Genomic DNA, 22,799 nt, shown 5'->3' with positions numbered 1-22,799 from the left:
GCGCATCCCTCAGAGGGTGACAGAGAGCATCCCTCAGAGGGTGACAGAGAGCATCCCTCTGAGGGAGACAGAGAGCATCCCTCTGAGGGAGACAGAGAGCATCCCTCTGAGGCATACAGAGAGCACCCCTCTGAGGGTGACAGAGAGCATCCCCTCTGAGGGTGACAGAGAGCATCCCCTCTGAGGGTGACAGAGAGCATCCCTCAGAGGGGGACAGAGAGCATCCCTCGGAGGGGGACAGAGAGCATACCTACGAGGGTGACAGAGAGCATCCCTCCGAGGGAGACAGAGAGCATCTCTCCAAGAGTGAAAGAGAGCATCCCTCTCTGGTTTGTACAAACGTGTAATATACCAGTCAGTCTAAACACATGTTCAACTGCCATTTCTGCTTCTAGGAAAATGATAGATAATAAACCTATGTTTCCCCGGGTGACCAATTTGGGAATCAAGCCCACCACCACCAATGTAGATAAAGTTTGGCCCATAGTTTTGTGTCAGTGAAGAGATATGAAATGGGTCCAGTTAGACCCACAGTCCAGGGGAGGCTCATCCTTCTTACAAGAGAGGACCACTCTTGCCTCCTGCTAGGATGATGGACCCGGACCCGTTGATATGACCTTGTGACTCATTTTATAATGCTCTCCCGTGACCTTATGGAGTAACCTCTCTTGTAATTACAGGAAAGTGACTCCTGATCTGTTGATAAACCTTTTTTGTCATCAAGGACGATGGCCCATGACCTGTTGATGACCTTCATAGAGTCCTATACGTTTGGTTTATCTGATGATAGTGGTCCTCTGCTTGCAACCACCCACTAGGGGAGTAACTCTACTGACTTCTGATTGCAATAGACCCGGCTTCTCCAACGAAGAGCTTGTGAGAAACTGGTATCTCTCCAGATACCTGCAAGTAGCTCTCTTGTGTGTAGCCAGACTACTAAATTAGACGTTTTTACTTGGTTGAATTATTATATGTTCACTAAAATTCTGAAGCATGTATTTGAGATGAATATGTGTTTAGTTTCAGAACTCATGAACTGATCTTTTGAGGAAAAATTGTTTTCTAAAATATATTTAAAGGTGTTATTTGAGTGATAAATCCTGCAGCTTTGAAGAGACGTATTATTAATATTATTACCATGGGCCGGCGGCATTGCACCTATGGTGTCATGTATTACTCATTTTTTGTTTGAATATATTTTATTGCATTTCTTTCATTAGAATACAGGAAAGCAGAATAGTACAGCAGTAGTATTGATAAAGGCATGTCATCATACATCCATCATCTACATATGAGTACATAAATGAAAAAAAAGAAAAATTATGAATCAGGTGAAAGCATAGAATGACAAGGATGGTAAATGCAGCTGTACAAAGATACTTCTCCATGACAACAGTTTGCTGGTGTTATAGCTCTGCCCAGTTTCATCCGGTAGGAAACGGACGTCTGTATGGCGGGATATCCATAACAAGTAAGGTGGCTGATGAGAAGAGATTGATTGCGCCAGAGGACTGACGAAAGAGCACCAAGCAGGACAGTCACTGGTAACAAGTAATATCCAAGCCTCAAGAAGCATTATAATGGGGGAAAGCCGGGCAGGCAGGGTACTACCACATTGATGAAACAAGTGTAGCTTAGTCATCGTCTCCCCGTCACGGGGCGTGTCCCTTGCGTCATGTCCCTGAGTATCGCACTCATCCTAAGGGTGTTATCCGCGACTGAGTGGTTAACGTCGCCCTAGGCGTCATGTATTACTCATGCAGCTTGGAGAGACGTATTATTAATGTTATTACCATGGTCCGGGGGCATTGCACCGGTGGCCGTCATGTAATACTCATGCAGCTTTGGAAAGACGTCCTAAAAATATTATTAGCCTGGGCCAGGGGCATTGCACCTATGGCGTCATGTATTACTCATGCAGCTTTGGAGAGACGTAGTATTAATATTATTACCATGGGCCGGGGGCATTGCACCTATGGCCGTCATGTATTACTCATGCAGCTGAGGAGGGACGTATTATTAATATTATTACCATGGTCCGGGGGCATTGCACCGGTGGCTGTCATGTATTACTCCTGCAGCTTGGAGAGACGTATTATTAATATTATTACCATGGGCCAGGGGCATTGCACCTATGGTCGTCATGTATTACTTATGCAGGTTTGGAGAGACGTATTATTAATATTATTACCATGGGCCAGGGGCATCGCACCTATGGTCGTGATGTATTACTCATGCAGCCTTGGAGAGACGTAATATTAATATTATTACCCTGGGCCGGGGGTACTGCACCTATGGCTGTCATGTATTACTCATCCAGCTTTGTAGAGACGTATTATTAATATTATTGCCATGGGCTGGAGGCATTGCACCTATGGCTGTCATGTATTACTCATGCAGAGGCATCCCAAGTTGCTGGTTATCATGCATGGAACGATCACTACTGTAATCTTGTCTGACGTGGTCACTATTAGGATAGGATAGGATAGGATAGGATACAAGTTTGTAAAGCGCTCGATTGCCGTGGCGTCTTGGCGCTGATGTATGTAAAGGATCCAGCAGCTACATCGTCAAACAGACTAGATGGCGGAAAACAGAAAAGTTTTTAAGTCTTTACTAAACAGCTTTCTATTAGCTTGGAATCTCATAGCCGTAGGCAGTCTATTCCATAATTTCGCTGCCCCATCTGATAAAGTCCTATCTCCCCACCGTACCCGCCTAATCTTGGCAATCTTAAGTAGACCCAAGTTGGCGGATCTTAGGGCGCGTGAGGGGGTATAAGGCGTAAATAATTTGGAAACCTCATCAGCACCACCCCCATAAGGTGCTTTGTGAACCAGGCACAATGCCTTAAAATCCGCACGCTGCTGAACCAGAAGCCAATGCAGTGATTTAACTCCTTCGATGCTCATGACGAGCTCAGCTCGTCATGACGTATACCTCTAGGGTGCTCATGACGAGCTGAGCTCGTCATGACCACACCCATTAACATTATGGCCCAGCACAGCAGAGGGATAGCAGCAGCCGCCAAGGTGTTAATACCTGCTGAAGTTGAGCAACCCGTGGGTATATTCAGAAGCAGCCTTGCTGCTGCATCCTGTAAAGACTGGAGCTTTCCCATCTGTGTTTTGTCTATGCCCATAAAAAGGGCATTACAATATTCTAATTTAGATAGGAAAAGACTCACCATTACTGTCTTTTGTAACTCATGTGAAATAAATGGAAAAATCATTCTCAAAGTTTTTAGGAGAAAGAAACGGGATGAAGTCAGACTGTTCACTTGGGCCGAGAAATTCAACTGGTCATCGAAGATGACCCCGAGGTTCCTGACTTCGGAAACAGGACAAGGACAGTTCCCGGCTTCAGGTGGCCACCAGGAGTCATTCCACACAGAGTGTCCACCTCCAAATTCTATCACCTCCGTTTTATCTGTATTAATCTTCAAGTAGCTATGATTCATCCAGGTAATGATCTCAGAAAGGCAAGCATGAAATCTGGCCGTTGTGACTTCCGGTTGCTTGCAGATGGAAATAACAAGTTGCGAATCATCAGCATATGAAACCAATGTGAAACCATACCTTCTGATCAGCCTAGCCAACGGGGTGACATAGATATTGAACAATGTTGAGTATAAAGCTGATCCCTGTGGGACCCCACATAGATGATGGAAACTATTAGACTTCAATCCGTCCCACACCAGATTTTGTACCTTGTCTTCAAGAAAGGAGGAGAGTAAGGCCAGGGCAGTACCCTGAACCCCCAGATCCTTCAGCCGCTGCACTAACACCATGTGATTCACGTGTGAAATGCTGCCGATAGGTCTCGGAGTATAAGGACTGCCCTGCCTCCCTCATCCACAACCTTTTGTATCTCCTCAGTTGCAATAATCAAGGCCGATTCGGTGGAATGACAAGCACGAAAGCCATGTTATGTTGAGTCTAGCAAATTATTTATATTCAAATAGTCACTCAACACCTTGTTTACAACACAAATAATAGTATCTCTGGAGCTTTTCTTTGATCATAAGTGGCTCTTATTACAGAAACGGTTGAAGACCCCAGGATAGACAATACACAGATGTGGGGAGCAGTACCTTCAAAGATGGTAGAATTTCAGAGAAACATGTAACTAGAAACAATATGTTCTTTTTATAAATAAAAGATTCAATGTTTACTGGAAAGAAGTTTTTCTTTGACACATTCTGAATCATATTGAACGTAAAACACCATTTACATCATTGATGGTCATGAACTACTAAAGTAGTCGTATGTTCAGCTCTTCCTAAAAGCTCTGATGTCACAGAGTATTACATCGGAAATGCTGGTCCTCTGAGAGTGGTCATCAAGGTGTAGTCATTTGCTGTGAATCAATAAACCACTACAACGCACACAGGTTTCACAGTTGTAAATATTGATCTGAAAGTGCTTCACAATTATTTCTTTAATAGTTTATATTCTCTCTTAGAGTTATTCTGTATTTCTGATGAGGACACTTTCCATTCGCCAGCTGTGAACCTGGCATCACCCTCTAAACAGTGCGTTTCCGTCCTTATACTGACATGAACTTTAGCCACACCGCATGCGGGTCATAGACAACTTGTCATAAAAAGTCCAATATTCCAAATCTTTTACTCTTGCCTGGTTCTACTTTAAACTTTAATAGAGGGTCTTTCATCTCAGCCTCTTCACTCCAGCAGCTCACCCCATTCTGGGATGAATTAATCCAGTAATTTGCGGGAGCATTACGCAAGCAGATCCTTCAAAAATCCATAACTGCACAAGAGGTGGTCACAAGTCTTTGTTCTTCCTGGGCAGCTGTGATCTCCTTTCCTAGATGACTTACACGCACTCCTCTAGTACCCCTTCTGCCCGTACCTCCTCCCCCTGCAGGGCACCTTCTGCTTGTACCTCCTCCTGCAGGGCACTCTTCTAGTACCACTTCTTCTTGTACCTCCTCCTGCGGTACACTCTTCTACCCCTTTGGCTCTTAACTACTCCTTCATGGCACTCTCTTAGTAATGCTTCTGTTCGTTCCTCACTCTTCAGAAGAACACTCTTCTAGTCTCCCTGCTGTTCATACTTCCTCCTGCAATGACTGTTACCTGTAATACTATTAGTATAATAAAACATGCACACCAGTATCTACAACAAGGACTTCTGGCAGATTATTCACTGTTAATGTAATAAAAAAGTGACAGAAAACGAAGGTGAAGTACAACTCTCATAAGGGGGTGAGGTAACGGGTTTTTAGGAACCCGTTGGTGCCAGGGGATAACACCCGAAGACCTCTGAGTTCTCCCTTGTTCCGGACCACAGAAACACGAAGTCTTCTAGTTACCGTCAGAGATCAAGTTTTATTGGCAGCTACCAAGTAACAGGTGTCCTAAAAACACGACAGCACGGGTCACGTGTTCTCAGGAGACTGTTCGTTTTTACAGAACTAGCCGTCTCCTTATATACAAAAATAATAGCTGCAAGCAAGAATTCCTGAGTTTATGATATGGCTATACACATATTTCTACAATAATACAAAAGAGCGAAGTCATGTAGGCAAGCCCCTATTTTAGACGTCCAATTCGTGATAGATTACCCGGCCAGGCCCGGAACTCCCATCAGATATCGACGAAACCCCAATAAAGAAAGGCACTTCCTAGTCATAAAACTGGCCATAAACAGGGTGCGTGGACAGGTGTGTGTGTGTGTAAAAACATGATCTGGATGTAGTGAATGGTTTGTGGTATGTTGTGCATCGATGCTATCGTATTCGGCCACTGGGCGAGGAGCTGCCCAAACAGGTTTGGCTGGAGGCAATGGAGTCAGTTGGGACAGGTCAGGGGGAAGTCAAGGAAAGGTGGACGTGTCCTTTTAGATCAGACTCGGCCTTACTTAATTGACTTATCATGAGGGCAAGACACAAGATGGATGCCGTTCACGGAAACTATGATTTAAGGGTGTTGGCATCCCCCAATCATGACGCAAATGCATAGGGATGATGTCCTAATCATTATCGGTCTGTTGACACCAAATTCGTCATGGTACGTTGATGTTTCAGGACACGGGTATCGGACCTCGATACCGGGACAACAGCAGGGTCCAGAATTTTAGAACCACAGACCCTCCTTTTGCCCTTATGTAAGGTAATAACTCATGTTAATCTGAGTCCAAATCTGTATGAAGAAATTCGTGGAGATGCTGCTGTAGCATCATTCTGTTGCTCAGTTCGTCCCTTGACACAGGCTTCCGTACACATGGGGTAGCACAGAGGCCACATAGTGCAGGAGCGCACTGTACACACAGGCAGAACATAAACAGAAGCGCTAAGATCATCCCAATGAAGATCAGTGTTTTCCATCCCCAGGCAGTAATCAGTTCCCAGAACCACCCTAGCAAGGACCAGTCCCCTTTTTCTACGTGAAGGGAATCAGATATTTCATGTAGCTTAGAGATGGCCTGGTACACTGTCGGCGCATTATCAGGGATGAAAATGCAACAACTGGATTGGATCACTCTACACACACCACCACGATTGGCGAGTATGATATCTAGGGCAACTCGGTTCTGAAGGGTCATAAGTCGATCCGACTGAAGCTCGGTTGTTAAATTGCCAAGGGCTCCGGCCGTTTCAATCACGGCGGATTCAACTATCCTTGCTAATTGACGAATATCCCTGCTGTTCACCATAGGCCCCCAAAATGGCAGAAAACCCTTTGCAAAGTCAGCGAATTCCTGACCCGCGGTGTCGTCTTTACTCACGACACCCCTAGCTGTCCTTGTCCGATGGTAATCTGCTCTGGCCGTGTAGGTGGGAGGCAGCAGAAATGAGATGAAACATGTACCTGAGAAGTCAGGGGGCAACCATGTGTAGGCTTGGTCGTGGCAGACGAAATACGTGCCTTTGGCTGCTAAGAGTATAGGGGAAGTTCGGGAAGCGAACACATATGTTTCCGTGCATATGCTTTTTCCTAATTGTGCTTTGGGATCCCTACCGATACCTTGTAAACATAAGTGACCTCGGTGGGGTACTATCCAAACTGGGCGGGATTTCTTTGCTGCCTGGCTCTTACTCAGGTAAACCCCATATTTAGTTACGTTCCAACGAGTGTAGGGACTGAGTTCATCTTTTGGGATCGCAAGATAAGTGTCGAACTCCCTACTCATATTTCTTATCCCTGCCACTAGTGCCTTGTTACTGGAATCGCTCTCAGTGGAACGGGTCGGGTATGGTTCTAGGGCGAATAGGAACATGGTCTGGAAAGCCCACAGAGAACCATAATAACTGAATGGCAGGATAAAGTATGGGATACCCTTATCAGTTGTGTGTGGCATGAGTCCGCATATCCAACAGTTCGATGTGTTCATTATGGACTGGTGTTGGTGTAGAAGTTGAATGAATGAGTTATTTACAAATTCGAGTCTTCTGGCAGACTCACGTTCAGGTAGAGGGTGAAAGGAGTGCGGAGAGAGAGTGGGAGGAGGCGTTGGCCGAGTGTCATTTGAAAACAAGGAAACTTGAAATACGAATAGAGTATAACCAGTCAAAAACATCGTTATGCTACACAACATTAAAACACATATTATCAGGAATCTTCTTTTGGACAGTATCGTGCATAATTGTCTTTCAATGTTCGTGAATCTGGTAGGTCTCTTTACCCTAGGAAACTCCATCCTCTAGTTGCTGCCCGCGGTGGTAGATTGATTCTGCCAGGGAGTGCGCTCTGTTCAGTCCGGGGTAACTCCCGTGGACCAACCAGAACCGTTGACCTAAACGTCCCCAGTTGCACTCCCCAGACTTCAACCGCGACCCTAGCAGCAAAACCGGATGGCGGTTCGAAAATCAAAAATGAGCAAGTTCCCTGGGCAAGAGAGCTGAAAAATCAAAAATAGTTCTTAGGGGAAAAGGGAAATCACATTGGTTTGCTTTTTATTAGTCTCTTTGTCTAGACCTTAGATTGTATCGTCGTTTCCTAGGTACGGTGTGGTCTTAAAAACAATGTTTCAGGTTCGGTAGTGTCCAACTGCATAGACGGTGGCACAAGTCCTTGTAAAATATGATCACTCTTCTTTTCGGAACCAGTCTCTTTCAAACGTGCATCGCTGAAAGGGATGAAGCGAGGTACGGATTCTGTCTCAGAGTTGGCAAGTCCTTCATTGACCCACCGGTCGTATGGGAGGGGTAGAGGGACCCGTTTACAATGGGTCCCGTGCACCCAGTTCTTTTTGCCTTCCACCCGAACAGCTGATCTCGTGGAAAGAAGTACCAGGTGCGGTCCGGTCCACCTCGGTTGTCCGTTGTTTGTGCGCTGGAAATTCCGCACCAAGACCCACGTGCCGGGTTTGATGGAGTGACCTGGATCGTCAGAGGCTGGCGGAGAGGAACTGTGAACCTGTTGGTGTAAGACACGCAATTTAGTTGTTAATTCGCACAAATAGTCAAGCAGTACGGGGTGTTCTATTTCGCTGAGTTTCTTTGGCCTTGGCACGCCCCAGACGTTGGCTGGGTGGCCAAACACTATCTCATGGGGGCTAAGTCCTAATCTGGAATGGACGGTCGTTCTGGTTGACAAGAGTGCTAGAGGCAAGGCGTCAGGCCATTTAAGACCTGTACAGGCTTGGATCTTGGCTAATTTGAGCTTTAACGTGCCATTGTAGCACTCTACTAATCCAGCTGATTGGGGGTGGTTTGCAGAGTGGAACTTTTGGTGTATGCCTAGACACTCACACACTCTCTTCATCACGCGTCCTACGAATTCACTTCCGTTATCACTCCAGACAATTCTAGGCATACCAAATCTCGGGAAGAACTCTTTGACAAGGGCTTTGGCAGTTGACAAGGCGGTATTGTCCTTAAGGGGGTACGCTTCCACCCACCTGGAGAAGGCGCAAACAACAACGAGAACATACTTCAGATTGTTGCACCTCTCCATGTGGATGAAATCGAGCTGCAAAACCTCGAACGGGTACGTTGGAGGCGCTAAATGACCAGCTGGAGTTGGGGTTCCCCTACCGGGATTGTACTTCAAACACACCATACAGTTTCTGACCACATTCTCTGCATATTTTGGGATATTACCATTCTGCAATACTGGGGCCAATAGTTTACATATTCCTCTCGAACTGATGTGTGCAATTCCATGAGCCATTGTTACTACTGCAAGTACATATGCGTTAGGTAATAGCCATCGTTGGTGTTCCGACAGTTCGACCCAACAACCATTCGCATCTAATCTACCTGTACTTTCTCTCCATTCATTCACCTCTTTCTCAGTTGCCTCGGCTTGTATAGATTTCACACTTTCAATGGTGTCCTCACACATTCCTACATCAGTAATCCATCTAGCGGGACCTACAACATACATCCGACTCACCGTGTTCCTTGCAGTCTCTTTCGCAACCTCGTCTGCAAATGCATTCCCGCGGCCAACATTATCCTGAATCTTTTTGTGTGCACTGCATTTCATAATTGCGACTTGTAGTGGCAAGGTCAGTGACTCAAGGAGTTCATTAACTAGCTGACCATGTTGTATCTTTGCACCATGTGACGTAAGGAATCCACGTTCACGCCACAATCTCCCAAAACTGTGAGCCACACCAAAGGCGTATTGGCTGTCAGTGTACACATTCACTCGCTTTCCTTTCGCCAATACACATGCTCTGGTGAGTGCAATTAGCTCTGCAGCTTGTGCAGAATTGTGGGAAATGCGTGCGGTCTCTATAATGGTGTGTAATGTCGTTACGGCATATGCTGCAGTCGTATCACCATTCGGCAATTTGAAACATGAACCATCAACCCATAAAGTATCGTTGCATTCAGGAAGGGGAGTGTCCTGTAAGTCTACACTCCCTTTTGTCTCTTCTTCTGTCCTAAAGCAGCAGTCATGTTTATCAATCTCGTCTGTTTCTGTCGGGATGGGTAGTAGCGTAGCGGGGTTGAGTGTATCACACCTCTTTATGTGGATGTGACTTGCTAACAGTGTAAGTTCGTAACTGGATAGTCGAGCGCTAGTAAGATGTTGTGTCTTCGTCCTGTTTAGCAAGATGTCTACTGCATGCGGAACCATAAGGATCAGAGTATTATTCATGACTAATCCAGCGGACTGTCGAATGCAGACAGCTGCTGCGGCGGTAGCCCTCAGACAACTTGGTAGGGCTTTAGCCACAGGATCTAGAGTTGCCGAAAAATATGCGCATGGGCGCTGTTTGTTCCCAAAGTGTTGTGTTAAGACTGATAATGCACAACCTTCCTTCTCATGGACGTATAATGTAAAAGGCTTACTGTAGTTGGGGTTTCCCAACACAGGAGCCGAACATAATGCATCACGCAACTCGTGGAAACTCGTTTGGCAATCTTCAGACCAGGGCATAGGATTGGGCGTGTCTTTGCAGAGTAGTGCCAGCAAGGGTTTAGCTAGTAGTGAGAAATTCGGTATCCATTGTCTACAGTACGATGTAATGCCCAAGAAGGCTCGAACCTCTCTCTGTGTTCTTGGGGCACTCAGTTCTGCAATTGCCTGTATTCTTTCTGGTGTCAGTCTCCTTCCCTCCTTCGATAAGATGTGACCCAAGTAGGTTACTTCTTGTCGCCAAAATTGTAGTTTGGAAAGAGAGACTTTGTGCTTCATGTCACATAAGTGATGCAATAATGACAACGTGGCTTGTTTGCAAATTTCTTCAGTGTCTGCAGCGATCAGCAGATCGTCTACATACTGAATCAAAGTTGAACCATCTGGTATAATAATCGTGTCCAGTTGTGTTTTCAGAGCCTGACTGAATATTGATGGGCTTTCGCAGTAGCCTTGAGGAGCGCACTTGAAGCGGAAGCTTCGTCCTCCTAAATTGAAGCCAAAAATGTCTCTACTCTCTTCAGCAATCGGGATGCTGAAGAAAGCGTTCTTCAGGTCAATCACCGAGAACCAGGCTGCTGAAGCTGGAACCATTGTCAATAAAGCAGTAATGTCGGGGACAACTGGAAACTGCGGGATAACTACCTTATTCACTTCTCTGAGATCAATCACGAACCTGTACACAGGCGGTTGTGAAGGATCAGTACGTTTTAAGACGGGCAAAACTGGACTGTTACAAACATTACCTGTTGTCTCTTCGATGACATTTTTATCGATCAGATCATAAACGATCGTCAACAACGCCTTTACGCATTCGCTAGATATTTTGTATTGGGGAATACGTGGCAACCTAACGTTGGCTTTCAAAGTTATAACATACGGTGCTATCTCCAAACGACCGACATGGAGGGGTGTGGCTCACTGGTTAGAGGCGGCAGACCCGGGAGCAGAGGACAGCCCGGACCAGGGTTCAATTCCCGACGCGGCAGGGTCTTGGACCAGGGTCAGCGGACTCGATAATTCTCGCCTCGGTGCCTACTTTAACTCGGGATCACACTCGGCAACTCTGGGCATTAGCTTGCCTCATCTCCACAACGGCCCCACACATACGCCGGGGATGCCTGGTTTCACCTTGGAGATACCCAGTAGGGACCATCTCACAAGGAAAACCAGGACGGGTTCCCCAGCGGTCTATAGCGCAGAGATACTCCTTCGGGAGTCGATTCTAGCGCGTTAGAAACCCACAATTAATTAATTAATCATTAGAACCATTAGCCCAAAGAATATCAGGAAGTGATGACAATTCAGTTGGGATATTTTCCTTTGACAAATATATTGGAGAAATGACTTTCTTACCTAAAGTAAGTTGTACTCCCAAGGGGGAACAGTATAAAGTCGCATATAACCTTTTTAGCAAATCCAAACCTAACAAATTTTCACCACAACCTGTTGTAAGAATGAGGGGTGCTTCTAACTCGCATGGGCCAACAGAAAGTGATATAGGACTAGAGATCGGGTTCCTAACAGGGGCGCCAGAGAAACCTACTGAGACATTCATTTCGCCAGACAAAGGTGCGCCAGGAAGTTTCGAGTGCATGATAGAACTTTTTGTAGCACCAGTATCCAGCAGAAATGGCTCTGACACTCCTGAGATAATTACCTCAACATAAGGTCCATTCTGATCTACTGGAACTGAAACAACTCCCTCTCTTTGTCCATGGCTGTCCTAGCAATCGTTACCCTCATTTTCGTGTTCGGTGTAATAGTCGTCAGCATAGTACTGAGCTGACCTAGACGATGCATTATTCTGGTGGTCAAAGCTGTTCATGGAATTCTGAGGCGGAAAAGAAGCTGTGTTCTGGGAGAAATTTCCACGGCCCCTACCTCTAGGGGCATGTTGAACACCTCTTCCCCTTACACCTGAAACGCCGTTCAAGCGTCGCGCAAGAGCCGGACAATTACTTTTGAAGTGACCCTCTTCCTTGCAATACGCACATTGATTCGGGCCATACGGAAGACGCTGATGGGAAAACTCGTTTCCTTGCGCGTTTCTCGAATACTGCTGTTGTTGCTGATAATTGGGCTGACTAGCCATACGAGGCGGATAGGCATGCTGGAGAAGAACTTTAGTTCTTAAATCTTTCGTCTTTTTGTCTGCCTTATCTAGCTCGTCTTTGCGCCTATTTTCATAGTACTGGGCTGTTGCTAAAATTTGTGCTGACGTAGAGACAGCCCAAGCACTCTCTGAATCTTTCACTTTATTAATCAGTTCAGGAAGTAAATTATGTACGAATTTGTCTACAAACAATCTTTGACCACCCTCGGTAGCCATATCCTGACCACTATGATCGGTGAAAGTTTCCTCAAATCTCGTGAAAAAGTCAGACACATTCTCATCCTTCTTCTGCTTGCACGCAGAGAGCTTGTCCCAGTTTATGTGTACTTCAGGCATTATTGTCTTCATGTACGCGATAATCCTACCGGGAAGTTCAGCTATTAACGGCTCAGGTTTAAAACCACCAATTTGTCTAGCATCTATAGCGGTAATATTAGCCCATGAGTCACCTAGTTCTTGGTCATGGTCCGTATGACAAATTTTACTCCATAAAGGATGTGGAACAACGTTCCCAAACAACATGTCTATATCCGCTAAATTCATTATACATGAGCTTGCAGTTTGCGATAACTCCTTATAATACCCAGTCGGGTTTTTACGGGGATCAGGTAGTGTCTGCTTGAGTGCTAAAACTTCTGATCTTTTCCAGGGGACATGTACCCATACACGCTGGAAATGAGGCAGAATTGGTGGATTTGCATTCGCATCACCTTCCCTCCAAACCGGAGGAACCTCTCTCATGGGGTACTGTCTCGCTCTTTTCCTACCTGATACGTCGTCTTGGTACAATGATCTAGAGACGTTTCCCTTACTCCTATAAGAGAGCAATAGCTCTATCGCTTTCTCAATATCTGCGCCTACAATCATACCTTCATGGAACTTAAAGCGTGTACGCCATAGTTCGTCCATTGTGCATTTGGGATCATTTGTCTTCACATCTTCGCACAGATATACACACATTTCTTCGAATACGTGTCTCTGAGTGGGTGCATTCCATTGACGAAAAACATCCATAACATGCTGAACATCATATCTAACAGTATCCGTAATCCATTGGTGGGCTAGTTCATTCAGCACTTTTCTTTCCTCGTAATCAGGCAGTTGACTACGTAACTGTCTATCTTCTGTTTTAGGGGTCGTTTTAGGCGACCCGAAGAAAGGTGAAAGCAGACCAGTGACGGTACCTGTCACTCTTTGTCTAGTAGAAGGAGAACCTTGCGGAAGGGCAAGTGCATCGGAAAAGCCATGCTGAGGCAAAGAAGAAGTAGAGGCAATAGCAGAGGAAGTTGGAGCGGTAGCAGACGTAGTATCATATAGAATAGTTGGAGCTGTAGGCAAAGTCGTAGAAGTAGATGGAGTAGGTAGCAGAGACGGCGGCCTTTGAGAAGGCTGCGCCGGCGAAGTAGGAACCAGCTGAACAGTAGCTGGCGTTTGTGCAAGAGCTGTGTTACGCGCGCCGGGGCGCGGTATAGTAAAACGCTTTGGGGGTGCCGTAGCGTCTAACACATACGGTGGAGGTGAGCTTAATAAGTGGTACATTAATGGATCTTTCTCGGATCTTTCCTCTTGACCTTGTCCCTTATGTGGTAACATCGGGTAGCATTTATCTACTGCTAGTTTCTTGCTCCTAAGCATTTGTTCGTTTTCTTGCTCTTCCTCGTTATCCCTGTATGAAATGGCAGCTTGCACCATTGACATTCCTCTTTTATTCTTTTTTGCTAATTTTATTTCTTTCTGTTTGGCTTCTTTGCGCCATAAGCGAAAAGAGTCAAACATCGGCGGCCGGGCTTTTTTCTTGAACAATTTGACCTCTAGGTTATCTAATATTTCTGAATCAAAACTACCATATTGGGGCCATTTTAAAACACCATCCTCGCGGGTGTATTTTATCCATACTTCATTATATGTGATAGGACCTACGCCGTGCTTTACATAGAGCTCATATGTTGGAGTTCCAATTGGAGGAAGCGGACAAGAATCCTCTAATCGGGAGTCCTTACTACAACCAAGACAAAACAAGTTTCCAAGTCTGCTAAAACCAGGCATCTTTGCTCACTAGTCTAGCTTCAAACTTCAAAGGATTATCTATTACGATATTTCTCGTGAATACACGAGTCCTTCGGCTTTGGGGCTTGCAAGTACCAAATCAAAGCGTATCTCAAGGATACCAAAAACTAAGGACAAACTAAGGACTGGGAGACGCTCCACTTATACTTAACTGAAGTATTTGAAGATCTGTGACGTCGCTAGAAGACTTGTCTATCGTTTCGCTCTACCAAGGATCACTGGGTTAAAAACAAGGCGATAGTCAGGGCAGCAGTCCTTCGTAGCCGTCGGGACGCGGGGAACCTCGCAGCAAAGACCTTCGGAACCACGTCGACATACAGGGGTCGCTGAAGTGGCTGGCCGTCCTCTGGAATTTTCACACGTAGCTCCTCACGAACATCTGGCTTGGACCGTCGCCGCTTGATACCGCCCCGAGTTGGGCGCCAACTGAGGTAACGGGTTTTTAGGAACCCGTTGGTGCCAGGGGATAACACCCGAAGACCTCTGAGTTCTCCCTTGTTCCGGACCACAGAAACACGAAGTCTTCTAGTTACCGTCAGAGATCAAGTTTTATTGGCAGCTACCAAGTAACAGGTGTCCTAAAAACACGACAGCACGGGTCACGTGTTCTCAGGAGACTGTTCGTTTTTACAGAACTAGCCGTCTCCTTATATACAAAAATAATAGCTGCAAGCAAGAATTCCTGAGTTTATGATATGGCTATACACATATTTCTACAATAACACAAAAGAGCGAAGTCATGTAGGCAAGCCCCTATTTTAGACGTCCAATTCGTGATAGATTACCCGGCCAGGCCCGGAACTCCCATCAGATATCGACGAAACCCCAATAAAGAAAGGCACCTCCTAGTCATAAAACTGGCCATAAACAGGGTGCGTGGACAGGTGTGTGTGTGTGTGTAAAAACATGATCTGGATGTAGTGAATGGTTTGTGGTATGTTGTGCATCGATGCTATCGTATTCGGCCACTGGGCGAGGAGCTGCCCAAACAGGTTTGGCTGGAGGCAATGGAGTCAGTTGGGACAGGTCAGGGGGAAGTCAAGGAAAGGTGGACGTGTCCTTTTAGATCAGACTCGGCCTTACTTAATTGACTTATCATGAGGGCAAGACACAAGATGGATGCCGTTCACAAAATGGAGTCTAAGGGTTCGGAACGGAAACCATGATTTAAGGGTGTTGGCATCCCCCAATCATGACGCAAATGCATAGGGATGATGTCCTAATCATTATCTGTCTGTTGACACCAAATTCGTCATGGTACGTTGATGTTTCAGGACACGGGTATCGAACCTCGATACCGGGACAACAGCAGGGTCCAGAATTTCAGAACCACAGAGGGAACTGCCTCTGTCTCCTTGGCACTTATTTTGCTACCTCTGAAGCCAGGAGTCGCACAAGCAGTGCCATGAGTCACAAGGGGCAAACCAGGAGTCGCAGCTGCGACCCCTGGCAAGCCGTAAATAATGCTCATGCATGAGACCCTGTAGAGAACATCATACAATGTGTCAAGTGACTCCATTCAGAATATCAGAATGTGCTGTGTTTTGTGACTCCATTCAGAATGACACTGTCCTGTGTCATTACCATTCAGAATATCAGTTTCTGCTATGTCATTTGTCATCATTCAGAATGTCACATTCTGTGCTTGGCCGTGCGATGCCACTGAATGTGCCGTGTCATGTGACCCCAGCCACTGTTTTCAAATCGTAGATAGAAAGATCAAAGTGTTTCCCTACTAAAAATACTGCAATAACTTTAACATCTTCTCTAGAAACTGATTTCACTTTGATTGTTTTTCTGTTTTGCAGGATGTCAGGAGCACCCTAAGCAGGTAAGGCTGGTTTATTATCCTCCTCTCAGTGTGTAAGGAGCAGGTCTCACTGCTGCAGTGTGTAAATGCCACTACTAAGCTTACACAAAGTGCTAGGAAGCTTTCAGAGCCTCATAAAATCACGTTGTATCCTCAAAAAATCCTTAAGCCCTCAGAAAATACCTTTGATTCCTCTGAAAACTTCCTTGTATCATCAGGAAGCTCGCTTAAATTTTCATAAATCCTTGCAAGTCATCAGAAAACTCCTTTGAGTCTTGAAATAATTGCTACAGAAATGAGCTGCTGTCCTCACAAAACATATTTGTATCTGTAAAACTTGACTAAAGTCCTACGAAAAGCACCCTGAACACACAGAAAACTCAAGCACATTCTGGAAAATTCCCCTCCGGTTTTCCTCAATTAGGAGTTGTGCAAAAACTCATTAAAAGTTTCCTAACTATGATGCCAGTCTTCAAAACATCTCTTCTGTATTTCCAAACATAATTGAAATGTAGTTAAAGCCATGTTCAGGCCTCATTCTTTAATAAATTCCCTCCAATTAGAAGAGGTCTCGTCCAGTTCTCATAAACCTCAGTGTAATCTTCAGATCTGCTCCTAGTCCTAAGACATCTCTCTCCGGTCTGCAGTGACCTCTCTCCAGTACGTAGCATCCTCTTGAGTCTTTAGAAGCCTCATTTCAGTCCTCAAACCTCTGGCCAGGCACCACATTCTTCTTCAAGTCCTCCGAGACCTCCTTGTGTGTCTTCCAAAGCCTCATTTCAATCATCCTTTCTTTTAAGGTCTTTATGTATCATTTTTGGTAACAATACAAATTCAAACAATAAACATCAGCGGCTCAGCGTCTTGTCGAATTTCATTGAAAACATGGGGTGTGGTTCGGGGGCATCAGATCATTGTCATTTTCATTTCTGAAATAAGACGAAGAGGCATTTGTTTACAACTATTGCACCGTGGTCACACCATTGGCGAGGGTGTCAGTCCACACACGTCTCCGTTACTGTGAGCAATGGTGGGAGGGGCTAACTCCAGCCATCTCAGACTACCTTCCCTCACCTGCAGAGACTGCTGCCCACATCTTAATTTCCTTTGGAGTGTCTCCATTCCAGAGGGATCTTTCTACAGGCCTCATTTCAATCCTTAAACCTGTAAATAAGTTTCCAAACTTTCACCAGGAGGTGACATACACAAATGTGCTGCTTGTTTACTGGCTGGTCTTGCTAACTCATTATTAACAGAGCTTAATCAGACATCATACTTCTCAATGATGCATTCCGTTGTGTAGCTAACAATGCAGTCTCCTCAAAGCCTGTACGGATATATGCCTTCTGGGTTACTTAACAATTACTTAACGAAACAAAGATGGCGGTGGACCACATAAAATAATTGCACATGTTTTCAACAAGGGATGTGCGGCCTGGCTGTTTGTCTGTTGTTGCCTAAAAAGGTGCAAGGTGAGGAAGATTGAGTGGCATGTGACGAATAAACTGTTTACTGCAGGCCAACATTTATATGTGAACAAGAGTTAAAATATAGAATGAGTGCGTCACCTTGATAATTTAGTAGGGAAGTATTAGACCTGGCACCATTGGCGTGGGCCACCCTTCCATTTTTTTGCTATTGCCTCCTGTGTTTTTGATATGTTTTGCTGATCTAGATGCTTTGGGCACTGTGCCACTGCTATCAGTGCCACAGTGCAAGTGCTCCCTATGTTAAATTGATGCAATGGATTAGTGACTCCATGATTGGCTTATTTGGTTTACTTGTCAGACCCTAGTACAGTGCACTGTCTGTTCCAAGGGCTTGTAAATCAACTGCTGCTGGTGGGCTTGCAGCACTGAATGTGCCACCCACTAAAGCAGCTTGTAACCTATGGCTCAGGCCTGCCACTGCAGAGCCTGGGTGCAGGCTGGGGCTGCCATGTCGACTTGGCCAGTGCACCCACTTGCCAGTCCCGAGGCCTACCCATTTCCACATGTTAGTCACCCCTAAAGTAGGCCCAAGGTACCCCCGTGGGCAGGGTGCATTGTAGGCAAAAGGTTGGACATGCCCTGATGTTTGAACCATGTCCTGATAGTGAATTGCAGCCAATTTTGTTTTTCACTATTGCAAGACTACCTGTTCCCATAGGGCAGAATGAGCAGTTTGATTATAACATCTTATAATCCTAACTGACTGAGGGAACTAGGTAGAAATTCGAGTTTAGTATGCCTGAACTCAGAATAATAAAATACATCTTTTAGCGAAGTTGGTTTTAACATTGTGTTTTAAATACCACTTTTTTTGGGTCTTTGCCCCCTTTTGTGATAAACGCTAGAACTTTGGGGTCAAGTTCCGGAGTTGCAGGTATTTTGTCTGGTAGGAAAGGACATGGACATTCAGATCTCATACGTGATCTGACATCTTTAGGTATCTCTTTGCGGACCCAATAGGAGAGGTAGTCCGCAATGTGCTGGATAGGGATCCACTCTGGTGATACAGGATGTTTAATTAAGAGAGGGTCAAACATATTTTTTCCAAACGTGTCCATAATGCCCATCTTAGACCAATAGACCCATTGAGCTACATCATTGACTTCAGTGTTCTCTTCTTCAATATCTTGAATGTCCGAATCTAGGTCGGAGGAGCAGGACATCTCTAGTTCATCTCCCATCTCATTTTCATTGTTGATGGGAATAAGAATTGGGCCTTTTGCTTGCCCATCAGAAGGGCAAGGAGCACTGCCAACTTCACCGCCAGTATGTGAAGTCGAAGGGATTGAGCGTTTTTTATTTAACCTTTTGAAGTATTCGCTCCAGTGTTCCTTTTCCGTGGGGCCTTATTTACCCAATCTTCCCCATCAGGGTGTCTTCAGGCTGCTATTGTCCAGCCTGTTTGGGAGAGGGCTTCCAAATTTGGATTCATAGTATCATCTATAGACCCAGTAACTTTATTGATGGCTTTGTTTATAAGTCCTTCAATTGTTTCCTCCATACTACTTACTGAGGCTTCGAGAGACATTCTAGCAGGTAGGTAGCTGTCAGCGTTTCTTGAGGGGGTAGTTGTGGAAGTTGGTTAGACTACAACTGCCAGAATTCATTTAATCTCCCATATTAATCCAATGGTGGACATGTGTTAATAGTATCAGCCCAATTATATAAAATGGCTACAGAGTGTTCCCTATTACCTTTCCTCTAAAGTCTCACCTTTGTTTCTTTGAAAACTCTGTCATCCCACTTTAAAAAAAAGTTGTATTGTCTTGTACAACCAAGCAGTATTTTTGCCTCTTCTTAGTAGGTAAGTCTTGTTTTGTTAAAATTGTTTATTTTCCCTCTTTACTCTTTATTTTAAAATATGTGGGAGTTATTTTTTGTTTATCTAATAACTTGTTACTTATTCAGGAATGCCGACCAAGCACTGACTGCTAGCATATGCTCACCCGCTCGGGAGTGTTATTGATTATGCCCTTCTGCCAAGCAAGACGCTGCTTGGCAACGCGTGTTCGCCGGCTTAAAAATAGACAATTTGGTTTTGACCGGCGCTCGCAGGTCACAGAAAGGAATGTTTTGAGCCGGTCTCCCGTCGGGTTCGGCCCACGTTTGGGGGCAGCGCCGGTCTCAGAGCGAGGCCGGTTCACGTACAAACAATGCCTCACACATCAGGACGGTCCCGTTGCTATGGCAGCAGGAGCATCCTGAGTTTATATTTGAAGCCGAGGACACAACTCAAATGGTGTGCGAGGTCAGACCCAAAAAAGGGTCACCTCGTTTAAGGAATAACCTAATTTTCGTCCTGAAACGACCGAAAGAGATTAGAAATGTTCCTCGGGGTGGGGGAAAGAAACGCAGCACCCTGGGGAAAATGAAATCAAGCTAGTAATAAAAACAAGCATTGGCATAGCCAATAGGTCTTGCCTTTGGGACCTTATAAGTGTTTGGCCATGCAACACTAGATGTTGTTGCACCAAGGATATTGTGCTGGATAACGAAACAATTATAAGGTCCCCAAGGCAAGACCTATTGGCTATGCCAATGCTTGTCTTATTGTCTGCTCTTAAAATCAAAGCAAGAAAAGTATGCATAATACTTCCCTTCATATCTCTAATAAAATCTAGCCTTTCTGACACCAAGGCTAGGAAAGGAATATGCTACTTACCAGTATGCATCTGTTCTTGGCATGTAGGGCTGCTGACATTCATATCTTGTGCATAGATCGCCGCCTAGTGTTGGGTCCGGATGATTGCACTTTGTTGTCCTGGAAGAGTCTTCGAAGTATCACGAGATAGGTGACTCCTCCCCTGGACTACAGTGCGCATCGGCATCTTCTCCATCCTCAGATTGTCTTTCGCCATTGTGGCAAAGATGGAGTATAGTAAGTAAGAGATGCCCATGCAAAAGAGAATCCTGCAGCTGCAACAGGCACCAGGGAGGAGGGTGGGCGATATGAATGTCAGCAGCCCTACATGCCAAGAACAGATTCATACTGGTAAGTAGCATATTCCGTTCGAGGCATGTGGGCTGCTGAATTCCTATCTTGTGCATAGACTGTATAGCAGTATCTCCTCTAGCGGTGGTCACCTGTACCAGCTGCAGCAGTCTGAAAAAGAGTTTTATGGACAGCCTGGCCTACCGCAGCTTGCTGCTTTGATTGCACGTCTACACAATAGTGTTTAGTGAAAGTGTGTATGATAGCTGCCCTACATATGTCTTCAAGGGGAATATTCCCTAGGAAAGCCATGGATGCCCCCATTTTACGCGTAGAGTGTGCTTTTGGGGGAACTGTTAGAGTGTGTTTAGCTTTTTGATAACCTATTTGGATGCATTTAACTATCCACCTGGCTATTCCTGATTTCGAGATGGGATTACCTTTATGTTGTGGGGAAAAAGCAACAAACAGTTGCTTTGTTTTCCTAAATGATTTAGTCCTGTCCACATAATATAGCAGAGCTCTCCTTACATCTAGTGTGTGTAGGGCTCTTTCAGCCACTGACTATGGGTTTTGAAAGAAAACTGGCAATTCTATGGATTGATTGATATGGAAAGTGGATATGACTTTTGTCATGAACTTAGTGTTAGTCCGAAGTACTACCTTATTTGCATGTATTTGCATGAAAGGTTCTTGGATGGTTAGTGCCTATACCTCACTTGCTCACCTGAGGGAGGTAATGGCAATCAAAAATGCCACCTTCCATGTTAGAAATTGTAATTCACATGAATGGAGTGGTTCGAAAGAAGGTCTCATAAGTCTGGTAAGTACTATATTTAAGTTCCAGACTGGTGAAGGTGGGTGCTTTGGAGGGATTATCCTTTAAAGACCTTCCATAAAAGCTTTAATTGGGGGTACTCTAAACAGGGACAGGTGTTGTCTGGCCTAGAGATATGCTGCTATAGATGTAGCCTTATAGAAGAGTATGCTAGATTGTATCTTTGAAGGTGCAAGAGATAACAGATAATGTTTTGGATGGAAGCATCTAATGGATTGATTTGGTTATTGTTGCAGTAAATTACAAATCTTTTCCATTTAGCTGCATAGCATGCTCTAGTAGTTGGACGTCTTGCCTCCTTGATAATGTTCATGCAATCAGGAGGTAAGTTAAGGTATCCAAACTCTAAGACCTCAGGAGCCAGATCCCCAGGTTCATCTGATTGGGATCTGGATGCCTGATTTCTCCATGGTTCTGAGATAAAAGATGGGGCGAAAGGCGCAGTCTTTGGTGGGTAAACTACTGAAAGTTCTGTAGTGTAGTTCCTATTATCCCAATAGGCTCTGCGCATTGGAATAATACCTTCAATAGTATAGGCCTAGACCAGACGTTAACTAGGTCTTCTACTGTCGATATTAGACTTAAAGTTTTGGGTTTGCCAGCTAGCTCAGAGTTCCCTAGAAACTTTCTCGAATAGGCAAGGAGGAGTTGAACCTCCCTGGATAGACAAGAAGGGATTTAGTTTCTGACAACCATAGAACATGACAACTTTGCTCTCCCCTAATCAAGAGTGTATCTCTAGAGTCGTGTGAAAACAAAAGACAACTTATTTTACTAAGTCAGTACGTGCATTCTTAGTCTCACCAGATTGTAGAGAAAAGGAAGAGACGGGCGTGTTCAATAAAAGATGGTATTTATTGATCAGTCTCTTTTCTCATACAAGAGAAATGGATCGATATTATCGCAATACTTATGGTTAAGTAAAGTGCATACAATAAAAGCAGAAGTATGAAATAATACTGTAAAAACATTTATATGGTTTCTAAGCCATATGAAGGTTTAAAATGGATAAAATAGATATATACATATATACATTTGACTAATCGTACTCAACTGGTGTTTCTAACTATGCCTACCCCAGTGTACCTGACCTAAGCTTAATACGTGGGCGGGAATAGAAAGTAGCAGTTTAAGTTAAGTTTGTTTTGCCAAGTGACTGACTCAAGAATTCTCTGCGAGGGGTTATTCAGTTCTGTACCTGGAATTT

The sequence above is a fragment of the Lissotriton helveticus genome, chromosome 5_1 (assembly GCF_964261635.1).
Source record: "Lissotriton helveticus chromosome 5_1, aLisHel1.1, whole genome shotgun sequence".
In the NCBI taxonomy this organism is placed as follows: Eukaryota; Metazoa; Chordata; class Amphibia; order Caudata; family Salamandridae; genus Lissotriton; species Lissotriton helveticus.
Note: the sequence above shows the minus strand (reverse complement) of the source record.